Below are 14,539 nucleotides of genomic sequence, written 5' to 3' on the forward strand. Positions count from 1 at the left end.
TTCCCTCTCATCATTTGCTAGTCAGCTTTCCTTGTGATTTTTAGACTTTTTAACAGAACTGTGTCTGTGATCTTCCCTCCTTTTGGACAAATCGCTCATGTCCTATTCACTGAAATTCAGCTCTCTAGCCCTCCTGTTTAAAGATTTTTTTAAAAGGAATATCAAAACTGATATAAAATGATAAAGACTAGTAGTACAGCTAAAGGCAAAACATTAGAAGTTTGTGTTGGAAGAATGAGGTTATATTGTAGGGTCTTGAGTCTGTCTAGGTGTAATCCTTTTTTTTTGAAGGAAATGAGCAAAGACATGGAAAGTCCCAGCAACTCGTTGGCTACCTGAAATGTGTCATTTGGAAATGGTTACTTTGTTTGCATGTGAATTTCTAGCCACCTGAAGGGCCACTTGCTTTCCGATAAGCATTCTCTTATGAGGGTGATTGCATCTCTTAGGGCTGATTGCATTGTCAGTGTAGACACAAAGATAGCTGGTCTTGCGTTCCTGTGCCTTCAAAGCACCAAAAATTTTGAGGATGAAACAGGAAATTATAGTCATTAAATAACTACTTATAATTCAGTTTGATAAATGCTGTATTTGAGGTATCAATAACAGTAGTCATTGAAAAATGGAACAGCAAGTTTTGCCTAGAGGAAGGTGTCACTGAGAAAGTGCTATTTAAAAGTGGCTTTGCCTCCTCTCTCTCTCTCTGCCTGCCTCTCTGCCTATTGTGATCTCTCTCTGTCTGTCAAATAAATAAATAAAATCTTTTTAAAAAAGCGGGGGGGGGGTGGCGCCTGGGTGGCTCAGTGGGTTAAGCCTCAGCCTTCGGTTCAGGTCATGATCTCAGGGTCCTGGGATCAAGCCCCACGTTGGGCTCTCTGCTCAGTGGGGAGCCTGCTTCCTCCTCTCTCTCTGCCTACCTCTCTGCCTATTGTGATCTCTCTCTGTCTGTCAAATAAATAAATAAATAAAATCTTAAAAATAAATAAATAAAAGTGGCTTTGAAGGGGAAGGAGAATGTCAGTAGGCAGAGAAGAGGGAAGGGAAAGAACAGTCTTGGTGAACATATAAATGGAATAGAAATATATGAAAGAAGGCAGAGTCATGGAAGTTCAAGGTGTAGTTGGAATGCCACCTTAGGTAAGCTAAAGGACTTTTAGGATAAGCTAAAGGACTAAAGGATAGCGATAGAGTGGGAAGAGGTAAAGATGGAGGGTCCTCTTATTTTATTTTATTTTTTTAAAGATTTTATTTATTTAAAATAAAATCTTATTTTATTTTTATTTTATTGAGAGAGGGAACACAAGGGGGGGGTGGGAGAGGGAGAGGCAGGCTTCCTGTGGAGCACGGACCCGGATGTGGGGCTTGATCCCGGAACACTGGGATCATGACCTGAGCTGAAGGAAGACACTTAATGACTGAGCCAACCAGGCGTCCCGGAGGGTCTTCTTATGAAGGGTCTTAAATGCCATAAAGAAGTAAGTTTGGAATTTCACTGGCAAAGGAGCTATCAGTGAATTTTATGTAGAGATAATTAAATATTTTAGTGAAGTAATTTTTTAAACATTTACTTATTTGAGAGAGAGAGAGTGCACAGCATGTGGAGTGGCAGAGGGAAAGGGAGAAGCAGGCTCCCCACTGAGCAGGGAGCCCACCACAGAGCTTAGTCCCCAGACCCTGAGATCATAACTTGAGCCAAAGGCAGATGCTTAACCTACTGAGCCACCCAGGCTCCCCAGTGAGATAATTTTTTGTAGGGCTTTGTGATTAGGTAGTGAAACTGTGTTCTGAAATCAGGGAATTCTGTTATTTGGGAGCTATTTTAGTAGTCCAGGTGAAAGAAGGACTTACACTAGGAATGTAGCAATAGGGACAGAGAAGGAAAGATTTGAGGGAGATTTTTGGGTGGACAGAGTGCCCTGACTCTAATGTCTGTATGTCCAAAGGGAGGGAGGGTAACCAGTGGTGACTCCTGGGGATTTTGGCTTGAGTGCCTAAGTGGGAGGGTGTTAAGATTGGGAATACAGGAGGAGGAGTGGATTTGGTAATACTGGAGTTCAGTTTTGACATGCAAAGTTCTATGACCCTAAGGGACAGTAAGTAGAGATACAATGTAAGAAGTGTAACTTTGATCACATGGGGGAGGTTTGGATTTTGACAAAAGTTACTGTAATTTAAAAAAAAGTTACTGTAATTTTATATATATTTATTTATGATTTTATGCTTTTATTTTTAAGTAATCTCTACACCCAACATGGGGCTTGAACTCACAACTCCCAAGATCAAGAGTTGTAGGCTTCACCAACTGAACCAGCCAGGTGCCTCAGAAGTCAGTGTAACTTTGAGATGTAGATGAGATCAGTCAAAACTCTTTTATATAAAGTGAGTGTTCATGACTATTGGTGTAAGGATATAAGTTACTGGAAACAGCCTGAGATAACCAAAAGTATCTGTGGAGGGAGTCTGCCAGCAAAAGGTACTATCTGCTGAGATGTGCTCATTGATTTCCTGACAGTTAAAAAGGAAGTGTTAATCTACCAGAAGATAAGAGAAAGGGGAAAGTTAGCTGAGGCTGCCGACTATTGTCCAGAGATTTGTGCTTTCTCTTCTGTATTCTAGTCATTGGCCAGTAGCTGTCCAGTCAGGGATTATGTTTTCCCCTCATTTTCACAGCTTAGTGGGGCTGTGTGACTAGTTCTTCCTAAAGTAATGAGAAATAGTACGTATGGTGTTGGGTCAAAGTGGTTAAGATTCTTTTCCTCCCATCTGCTGAATGCAGTGGATTGTAAACACCTGGTCTGTGGAGAAGCCATGAGACAGAAGGAACCTGAGTTCTGTCACTTTGGTGGGCCCCAGTGAACCATGTTTCCATTATGTTGATGCTTGTGCCCTCTGCTCGAATCTGGGCTGTCCCTGTGACATGGTTTACCAGTAGAAGGCAGCACAAGTGACACTGTGCTAAACTTTAAGAAGGCCTGAGTGTTTGCATTTTGGTGCTGTTAGAAGCTAAATCACCATGTAAGAAGTATGACTACTTCAAGACTCTCATGTGGTGAGGAAGCCCAAACAGCTGCAATAAAGAGAACTGAAGCTGTGCTTCCAGTCAGCAGCTGATACAATCTGTATCTCGTGGCAATGAAGCCGTTTGGACTTTTAGCTGTTTCAGTTTCCCATATACATATGAAAGTTGTGATAAATAATGAAAATTTTTGTTTTCAGCCGGTACATCTGGGATGATTTGTTGGGCCACAATAGGTAACAAACTGTTCTTGGATGATGGTGCCTCAGAAAGACATCCATTCTGCAGTAGCACCTGTGTGGGACTGTTATCTAAGTAAAACTGAGTCTTACATTAAGCTTTCCATATTGGTTTGTTACAACAGCTGATGTTGCTATAACTAATTTATAAAGCATCAAGACTGTGATGAGAATACTTGTCTAGTGGTAAATGACAAAGTCTCTCATGTAGGTATAATCACATTATTTGTTTAGAATTCACATTATGCATGTGCTCTGTGGAGATAGTCACCTACCGATGACTTTGCGAGGCATTAAACCAGTATTTATGAAGGTGAGGGAAGACATACTCCCAGTGGACAAAGAGGAAATAGTGATTTCATGAAGAGAAAAAGTCACTCAAATGTGGTAGAATATCTGTGCTTGAATTTGAATAGATCCTGAATAGTTGTGTGAAAATTTATTCATCTTTCAGAAGCTGTTTTGGAAGATGCTATATAGATAGGGAAGGAAAGAAAAGGGAAAGAAGGTGAGTAGGAGAAAGAGCAAGAGGGAGAAATTGAGAGAGTAATAAAAATTGTGTAGACTCCCTTCATAGAACTTAGATTCTAGAGGAGGAGTTGGTGGTGAATAGGCAAGTAGACAATGCTATGAAGAAAACTGAAGTAGATAAGGGAGAGTATGTGTGTGTGAGTATTGTTTTAAATGGAAAGGTCAGGGTAACCAACTCTGAAGGAAGTAAGGGGATGATGAGATAAATGAAGTTTCAGGAGAAGAGGTTTCGAGGCAAAGAACTGAAATGGAGAAGCCCTGAGGCAGAATTGAGTTCAGGGTGTTTGAGAACTAGCAAGAGGGCCAGGGGCTAAAGTAGAGGGAGTGTGTGATACAGGGATGGAGAAAGGCAGGGCTATATCCTGAATAGTCCTATAGGCCAAGGAAAGGGTTTGAATTTATTCTGTGGGTAATGAGAATTCATTGGGTTTTGAACATGGACATAACACAATCTGATTTGCCTTCAAAACAGGTAACTAACACTGTTGTGTGAACAAACAGGAGAGGGGATACTGGAATTGAGTTCAATTATTAGTTAAGAGGCTGTTGCCCTGGGAAGAGGTGATGGTGGCTTGGACAAGGGAGATAGGGTAGAAGTCATCATATTTGAGAGATTATGAAGCTAATGATGCAGGATTTCTGATGGATTGTACATGGGATATGAAAGAAATGAGTTAAGGATGAATTCTTGACTTTTTGCTATAAGCAGCTGCTCATCACTGGGGGGTGATGAGATTTCCTGAAAAATTCGTCAACTAAGGGAAGATCAGATTTGGGGAGTATCTGTGAAAAATCTGATTATAAATGGCTTATTGGAATGACACATAAATTACTTTCTGGTTTTTTTTTTTTAAATTTTTAAAAATATTTTGAAGACTTAGAACTTTTTTTTTTTTTTAAGATTTTATTTATTTATTTGTCATAGAGAGAGAAGCGAGAGCAAGCACAGGCAGACAGAGTGGCAGGCAGAGGCAGAGGGAGAAGCCGGCTCCCCGCCAAGCAAGGAGCCCGATGTGGGACTCGATCCCAGGATGCTGGGATCATGACCTGAGCCGAAGGCAGCCGCTTAACCAATTGAGCCACCCAGGCGTCCCAAGATTTAGAATGTTTTGAGAGAGTGAGCATGTGTGTGGGGAAAGGCAAAGAGAGGGAGAGAGAGAATCTCAAGCAGACTCCCTATTTAGCACGGAGCCCCATGTAGGGTAATCTCACTACTCTGACATCATGACCTGAGCTGAAGCCAAGAGCTGGCTACTTTACTGACTGAGCCATCCAGATGCCTCTGTTCTTTTTAAAATTTTAAAAGTTTTATTGAGGTAGTACTCACATTCCATACAATTCATCCATGTAAATTATACAATTCCTTTTTTTTTTTTTTAGTAGATTCACCAAATTGTTTAACTGTCATCATTATCAATTTTAGATAACTTTCATCAACCCCAAAAGGAAATCTTGTACTCACTGGCACTGCTCCCTCGGCACTGGCCTTGGGCGACCAGTAGCTTGTCTCTCTAGATTTCTGTCTCTCTAGATTTGTCTGTTCTGGGCATATAAATGGGATTATACAGTAATTCAATCAGACACAGTAGTTTTTTGTGCCTGGCTTCTTTGACTTAGAATACTCTTTCCAGATATCATCCATGTTACAGCATGTTACCAACACTTCATTCCTTTTTAATGGCCAAATAATATGCCCTGTTGTATGGATGTACCAATATTGTCTTTCATCATTTTGGGGGCTTTTGAATTGTTTCTGCTTTCTGGCTGTTTTAAATAATATATCTATGAATATTTGTGTACAGGTTTTTGTGTGGATGTCTTTTTATTTCTCTTGGGTATATACCAAAGAATGGAATTACATGGTCATATGGTAACTTTTAAGTTTAGTCTTTTGAAGAGTTGCCAAATGGTTTTCCAAAGTGACCACACCATTTTGCATTCCTTTCAGCAATGTACCAGGATTGCATTTTCTCCACATCCTCACCAACACTTGTTTGGACTTACCTTTTTTTTTTTTTTTTTTTAATTTTTTTTTTTTGAAGATTTTATTTATTTATCAGAGAGAGAGGGAGAGAGAGCGAGCACAGGCAGATGGAATGGCAGGCGGAGGCAGAGGGAGAAGCAGGCTCCCCGCCAAGCAAGGAGCCTGATGGACTTGATCCTAGGATGCTGGGATCATGACCTGAGCCGAAGGCAGCTGCTTAACCAACTGAGCCACCCAGGCGTCCCTGGACTTACCTTTTTTATTTTAGGCTGTGTGTATGAAGTGTCATGGCATTGACATTTTCAGTTGTATTTCTTTAATGGCTAAGGATGTCCAGCATCTTTTCATGTGTGTATTGGCCACTCATATGTCTTCTTTGGGAAAATGTCTGTTTGATCCTTTGCTCATTTTTAATTTGGACTTTTTTTTCCCCACCACTTTTCTCCCCCTACCTTTATTGTGGTATAACTGACATTAAAAAAAAAAAAAATTGCCCATATTTAAAATTTAGTTTGTTGTGTTTTGGCATAGGTTTACAGCTGTGAAACTATTACCACAATCAAGATAATGAAATAACCATTATCCCCGAAAGTTTCTCTTGCTTCCTGTAACCATTCCTCCTCCCACTATGAATCCCCAAGCAAACACTTTTCTGCCGTCTGAGTAGCTTGTTTTTCTGGAATTTTATAAGATGTGATCATTACAGTATATACATTTTTGTTTGTTTTAGCCTGGGTTCTCACTCACCTCAATTATTTCAAGAGTCACATATCATAAAATAAAATTCACTCTGTTACAGATTAATTTTTACTTTATTGCTTTAAGAACACTTAACATTGGGGCACCTGGGTGGCTCAGTGGGTTAAAGCCTCTGAGGTCATGATCCCAGGGGCCTAGGATAGAGCCCTGCATGGGACTCTGCTCAGCAGGGAGCCTGCTTCCTCCTCTCTCCCTGCCTGCCTCTCTGCCTACTTGTGATCTGTCAAATAAATAAATAAAATCTTCAACAAAAACAAAAACACACCAAAGATCTACTCTTAACAGATTTTTAAGTGTAGAATACAATATAGAATAACAGTTGACAAACTATGGAAATAATATTATACAGCAGATTACATAGAATTTACTAATCTTACATTAATGAAGCTTTAAACCCATTGATTGGCAACTTCCGATTTCCATCTCCCTTGCCCTTGGTGAACACAGTTCTATTTTCTGCTTCTTTGAGTTTCACTAACTTAGATACCTTACATGATTGGAGTCGTACAGTATTTGTACTTCTGTGGCTGGTTTATTTAACTTAGCATAATGTCCTCAGGGTTCATCCATTTTGTCACGTATTGCAAGATTTATTTTTTAAATGACTGAATATTATTCCATTGTATGTGTGTACCACATTGTCTTCATTCATTCATCCATCAGTGGGATATTTAGGTTGTCATAACATCTTGGCTATTGTGAATAATGCTGCAGTGAACATGGGATTGCTGATATCTGAGACCTGATTTCAGTTCTTGGATAATACCCCAAAGTGGGATTGCTATATGATATAGTAGTTCTGTTTTTGATTTTTTTTTAAAGATTTTATTTATTTATTTGACAGGCAGAGATCACAAGTAGGTGGAGAGGCAGGCAGAGAGAGAGGAGGAAGCAGGCTCCTAGCTGAGCAAAGAGCCCAATGCAGGGCTTGATCCCACATGATCCCAGGGATCATGACTTGAGCCGAAGGCAGAGGCTTTAACCCACTGAGCCACCCAGGCGCCCCTATTTTTGATTTTTTTGAGGAACTTCCATACTGTTTTCCATAGTGGCTCTACCATTTTGTATTTCCATCAACAGTGTACAAGGGTTCCAGTTTTCCATATCCTCATGAACACTTATTATCTTTGTTTTGTTTTGTTTTAGTAATAGTCATCCTGATAGGTGTGAAGTGATATTTTGTTGTTTTGATTTGCATATCCCCATTGGTTGGTGACATTGAACATTTTTTTATATACCTGTCAGCCATTTGTGTGTCGTTTTTGGAGAAATGTGTATTTAAAATTGGGTTTTGTCTTTTTATTATTGAGTTATAAGCATTCTTTATATATTTTAGGTACAAGTATCTTGGAGATATAATTTGGAAATACTTTATCCTATGTATTTTTATTTATGTATTTTTAAAGATTTTCAAAATCTTTTTTTAAAGATTTATTTATTTGATTGACAGACACACACACACAGGGAACATAAGCAGGGGGAGTGGGAGAGGGAGAAGCAGGATTCCTGCTGAGCATGGAGCCTGATGTGGGCCTTGATCTCAGGACCCTCAGAGCATGACCTGAGCAGAAGGCAGACACTTAACGACTGAGCCACCCAGGCACCCTATTTTTAGGATTTTATTTATTTGACAGAGAGAGAGCGTGCACACACAGGCCGGGGGAGCAGCAGAGGGAGAAGAAGAAGCAGGCTCCCGAGTAAGCAGGGACCCCGATGTGGGGCTCAATCCCAGAACCCTGGGATCATGACCTGAGCTGAAGGCAGACATTTAACTAATTGAGCCACCCAGGCGTATTCCTATTTTCTTCCATTTTATAGGTTGTTTTTTCACTATCTTGATCGTGTCCTTTGAAGCACAGAATTTTAAAATTTTGATGAAATCCAATTTATTTTCTTTATTGCTTTCGATATTTATCTGAGAAAGCTTTGTCTAATTCAAGGTGATAAAGATTTACTGCTGTGTTTTCGTCTAAGAGTTTTATAGTGTTAGGTCTTATATTTAGGTTGACAACCACTTGCAGTTAATCTTTGTATATGGTGTGAGGAAGGGAGTCCAGCATTGTTTTTTCCCTCTAGGTGACTATCTTGTCTCAGAACTATTCAGTGAAAAGACTATTGTTTTTCTGTAGAATTGCCTTGGAACCCCTGTCAAAAATCAGTTAACCATAAATAAGAGGTTTTGTTTTTGGACCCTCAGTTGTATGCCGTTGATCTTTGTAACTGTTCCAATATGTATGGAAGTATGGTATGCCAGTACTGTAATGTTTTGATGACTGTAGCTTCGTAAGTTTTAAAGTGGCAAATGTGAGTCCTTAAACTTTTTCTTTACCATTGTTTTGGCTTTTTTACAGTCTTTTGCATTTGTGTAAGAATTTTAGGATCACCTTGTCAGTTTCTGTAAAAAGATTTAGTTGAGAATTTTGAATCTTTAAGTCAATTTGGGAAATATCTATACACACACACACACACATACACACATCTTTTTTTTTTTTTTTTTAAGATTTTAGGGGTGCTTGGGTGGCTTAGTGGGTTAAAGCCTCTGCCTTCAGCTCAGGTCATGATCCCAGGGTGCTGGGATCCAGCCCTGCATGGGCTCTCTGCTCAGCAGGGAGCCTGCTTCCTCCTCTCTCCCTGCCTGCTTCCCTGCCTACTTGTAATCTCTGTCAAATAAATAAAATCTTGGGGCGCCTGGGTGGCTCAGTGGGTTAAGCCGCTGCCTTCGGCTCAGGTCATGATCTCAGGGTCCTGGGATCAAGTCCCACATCGGGCTCTCTGCTCAGCAGGGAGCCTGCTTCCTTCTCTCTCTCTTTCTGCCTGCCTCTCAGTGTACTTGTAATTTCTCTCTGTCAAATAAATAAATAAAATCTTTAAAAAAAAAAAATAAATAAATAAATAAATAAATAAAATCTTAAAAAAAAAAAATTTAATTAAAGATTTTATTTATTTGACAGAGTGACAGCAGGAGAGGGAACACAAGCAGGAAGAGTGGGAGAGCGAGAAGCAGGCTTTCCGTTGAACAGGGAGCCCAGGTGTAGGGCTCGATCCCAGGAATCATGACCTGAGCTGACGGCAGATGCTTAATAACTGAGTCACCCAGCTGTCCCTAATTTGGGGAATATATTAATGTCTAATAGTGTTAAATCTTTTGATCCATGAATGTGGATATCTTTCCATTTATTTAGAAGTTCTTTTATTTAACAATGTTTGTAGTTTTTCATATGCATATAAGTTTTATACTATCTTGTTAAGTTGTAAGAACTTTATTATTAATGCTGTGATAAATGGAATTGTTTTCCTTTTTTTTTTAATAGATTTTATTTATTTATTTGACAGAGACAGAGAGATTACAAGTCGATAGGCAGGCAGAGAGGTGGGGGAAGCAGGCCCCCTTCTCAGCAGAGAGCCTGATGTGGGGCTGAATCCCAGTACCCTGAGATCATGACCTGAGCTGAAGGCAGAGGCTTAACCCACTGAACCACCCAGGTGTTCCTTGTTTTCCTTTTTTTTTTTTTTTTTTTTTAAGATTTTATTCATTTGACAGACACAGCAAGAGAGGGAACACAAGCAGGGGGAGTAGGAGAGGGAGAAGCAGGCTCCCCACTGAGCAGGGAACCCCATGCAGGGCTCAACCCAGGACTCCGGCATCACGACCTGAGCCAAAGGCAGACATTCAACAACTGAGCCACCCAGGCGCCCCCTTGTTTTCCTTTTTTAATGAAAGATTTCATTTTAGGGAGAGAGAGTGTGCATGAATGGGGGAAAGGGTAGAAGGAAAGAGAGGATCTTAAGCAGACTCTGTGCTGACTGTAGAACCTGATGTAGCGGGGCTTGATCTCATGACCCTGAGACCATGACTTGAGCCCAAATCAAGAGTTAGATGCTCAACTGAGCCATTCAGGTACCCCTGGAATTGTTTTCTTGAATTTCATTTTCAGATTGTTCATTGCTGGTGTATAGAAATACAATTGATTTTTGTATATTGATCTTGGCAACCTTGCTAAACTGCCTTTAAGTTTTAGTAATTTTTTAGTGGGTTCCTTAAGATTTTGTATATACAGAAGTATGTATCTATAAATGTAGCTTTGCTTCTTTCTTTTTAGTCTGGCTATTTCCTTTTCTTGCCAAATTAAAACCTCTAATATAGTGTTGAATAGAAGCAGTGAGCATGAGCGGTTATGTTTTGTTCCTGATCTTAGGAAGAACCATGCAGTCTTTTACCATTGAGCGTGATGTTAGCTGTGAGTTTTTCCTAAGTACTTTTATCAGGTTAGGACATTGAGTATTTTTTATCATGAAAGGTATTGGATTTTGTCAAATGTTTTTTTCTCTGTTGAGCTAATTGTGTGATTTTTGTTACATTCACATTTATGTGTGCTCTTCTGTTCTTGATTTTGGAAAAGTCTCATGCATTATAGAAATTAAAGACTAGTGATTATCAACATTTGGATACATGGTAACAACCCTTGAGAGTAGGTGAGATTTCCCAGAGAGAATATATAGAAGAAGGTGGTCAAAGAGGAAAATTAGAGGATTATAAATAAGTATTCAATATACCATGTACAGTGCTTAATTTAATTAATTACAGTTAGTAAATTTAATTTAATGAGAACTTCATCTAAGTTAGGTTGTGGTTTTGCTTTACTAGTTAATTGTGCTATTGTCTACAGCTGTTGATGGGTCTGAAGCATGTCTGGTAACATGGGAAGTTTTTGTGCTCTTTATTTGGTATTTCTGTGTACTGATAGAACACTTAAAGTACAGTTGCCTCTTGAACAACCCATGTTTGAACTCCATGGGTCTACTATATGTGGTTTTTTTTTTTTTTTTTCAATAAATACAGTGCAGTACTACAAATGTATTATCTCTTAAGACTTTTTTAAGATTTCATTTATTTATTAGAGAGAGAGAGCATGAGTGGAGAGAGGAGCAGAGGAGGAGGAACGAACAGGGACAAGCAGAGTCTGCACTGAGTATGGAGGCTGACACAAGACTCAGTTCCAGGATCCTGAGATCATGGCCTGAGCTGAAAGCAAGAGTCAGATGCTTAACCAAATGAGCTACTCAGGCGCCCCTCTTAGGACTTTCTTAATAACATTTTATTCTCTCTAGCCTGCTGTATTGGGAGACTATAGTATATGATAGATATAACATACAAAATATATGTTAATTGACTGTTATCAGTAAGGCTTCCAGTCAGCAGTAGGGTGTTAGTAGTTAAGTTTTGGGGGGTTAAGTTATATGGGGATTTTCAGCTGCTCAGGAGGTCAGTGCTCCTAACTCCCAAGTTGTTCAATGGTCAACTGTATAAGTTTTTAAATAAAGGAAGAGAATCAGCATCTTATTTTGCAGTGAATATATACATGACAAATAAATGTAGAAAAACTTGAAACTTTGTGAATACTGTAGTTTCATAAATTTATCATTTTAACAATATAAGATGCTGGAATTTACCTCCTCTCTGGTAGAAGAAATGTTTGTGTGGAAAAAAATCAAATTGTGGATTATTTCCATCATGTAATTATTATACTTTTGTAGGGAACCTGGAGCATGTACAATAGGAAACAGCCATAAATCCTCAGACTCTGAATTGAGAATTAGAACTAGATAGTGCTTTCACTTTTCATTTTTGCTTTGTCCTTTGAACTACTAGTGCTTATAAGGTAGTGTCTCTCTCTCTCTCTCTCTCTCTTTTTTTTTTTTTAAGATTTTATTTATTTATTTGACAGAAAGAGATGACAAGTAAGTAGAGAGGCAGGCAGAGGGAGAGGAAGGGAAGCAGGTTTCCTGCAGGGCAGAAAACCAAATGCGGGGCTCTATCCTAGGACCCTGAGATCATGACCTGAGCCAAAGGCAGAGGCTTTAAACTAATGAGCCACCCAGGCACCCCTCTTTTTTGTTCTTTTTTTTTTTTTCTTTCTTTCTTTCTTTTTTTTTTTTTAAAGAGTTTTTACTTATTTGACAGATCACAAGTAGGCAGAGAGGCAGGCAGGAGAAGAAGGGAAGCAGGCTCCCTGCTGAGCAGAGAGCCCGATTCGGGGCTCGATCCCAGGACCCTGGGATCAGGACCTGAGCCGAAGGCAGAGGCTTTAACCCACAGAGCCACCTGGTGCCCCTAAAGTAATGTCTCTTGGTTTTGTAATCACTACTAGCAGTTACTATGAAAAAGCTCTGATTTCAAGGTATTAAAAATTAATTATGGTCATAGTAGTTGTTAGTGAGACTACCTGTTATACTCTTACAAGTAACTTGTTTATATATTTCAGCTTTATTCAGTAAAATTGACGATTAAAATGATACATAATTCAAGTGTATGGCTTGATAATTTGATATATGTATACATTGTGAAATATTCACCAAAATCAAGCTAATTAAAAGAGACTGCTGCACAGTTACCATTTTCTTTCTTTTTTTTTTTTGTAGAGATAACACTGAATATTTACTTTCTTAGTAAACTTCAAGTATATAACATTTTTAAAAAAAGATTTTATTTATTTATTTGACAGACAGAGATCACAAGTAGGCACAGAGGCAGCCAGACAGAGGAGAGGGGGAAGCAGGCTCCCTGCTGAGCAGAGAGCCCAGTGTGGGGCATGATCCCAGGACCCTGGGATCATGACCTGAGCTGACGGCAGAGGCTTTAACCCACTGAGCCACCCAGGTGCCCCTCAAGTATATAACATTGTTAACATTGTAGAATAGCCATTCTATAAGATGTTTTAAACCGTAGAAATATCCTAGCTGAATGTCAGCATTTAAGATCTAAGCAATGAGAATTACCTATTCTAAGCTTAAATTAGTTGAGAGTCTTGTAGACTATTGCAGAAAGTTACTGCAATTCTCCTAATTTAGTCATGGATAATCCAAATTATTTGGTTCAGCTAAAAAAGATCTTGTTATATTGACAAGTCATCAAATGGTATGATTGGTAAAAGTCCATTTGTGAGATGTTTGTTACCTGAAATTTTATGTCTTCCTTGAACTGCATTATTAGAATTATCTGAAATCATATGAATAATCGAAGAACAATAAATAGGTTTTTTTAAATTTGAGGCACAAAAAGAGTAGAATATTGACTGATGAACTATGAACTATTTCTAAAGTTAATAGTGAGTGGGATGCCCCATCGTGATGCCCACAACTTATATACTGTCTTATAATGTGTTAAAGGAGCTAGCACATCTAATTGGAGGGTCAGAACATAAATCAGCATTCTTAAAAAGACAAATCAACATAGCTGTGTAATAGAAGAGGCATATTTAGTGACTGTAAGTTATTTCTTCTGTTTAAGTATTCAAGATATTTTAAAAAAAATACATGTACAGCAAAAAGATTGTTGACTTAGCCATTTCTAAGAAATGTTTCCATTTAGTCACTTTTCTAAAAATTTTTATTTATTTATTTGAGGTAGAGAAAAAGAGCAAGAGGGAGCAAGCATGAGGTAGGGATTGGGCAGAGGAAGAGAGAGAAAAGGACCCCCTTCTGAGCAGAGAGCAGGTTGTTGGGGCTGGATCCCAGGATCCTGTCATCATTACCTGAGCCAAAGGCAGATGCTTAACTGGCTGAGCTGCCCAAGTGCCTCTGTTTCCATTTAGTTCCATTCTGTGGTCCTTAAAAATCTGGAAGACTGACTTCTTTCTTTGCCATTATGGAGTAGATAAAAATGAGACTACTCACTAGAGAAAAATGGATAGATGGTTATTTAGGTACTGAAATTGTGATGAGGTACTTCACACATTTTACACTATATACAGTCATCACATACACTAAAAACAGTCATCCCATACACTTTTTTAGTTTTAAAATGTAATAGGTGATGAGTTTTGAAGTTGTGCAAGTCTGTAGATAGCAATGCATATTCTAGTATATACTTAAAAAATGGTAATAGTGACTTCTATTAGACGATCCTGTGACAAAATATATAGATAGTTCTATCATCATCACATGTATACATTGTGAAGTTATGTGTAACAGCAGCTTGGAAGCATTTTATATTTTGAAATTGATACATTT

At 38.8% G+C, this 14,539-nt stretch overlaps 1 protein-coding gene across 5 annotated transcripts in view; it reads left to right on the forward strand.

Moving 5' to 3' along the window:
• The window catches only part of FAM169A (family with sequence similarity 169 member A), a 104,263-nt gene that overhangs the window by 65,982 nt on the left and 23,742 nt on the right, over positions 1 to 14,539 (forward strand). The gene's annotated exons all lie outside the window — the stretch shown is intronic.

The sequence above is a fragment of the Mustela nivalis genome (assembly GCF_964662115.1).
Source record: "Mustela nivalis genome assembly, chromosome: 3".
Lineage (NCBI taxonomy): Eukaryota > Metazoa > Chordata > Mammalia > Carnivora > Mustelidae > Mustela > Mustela nivalis.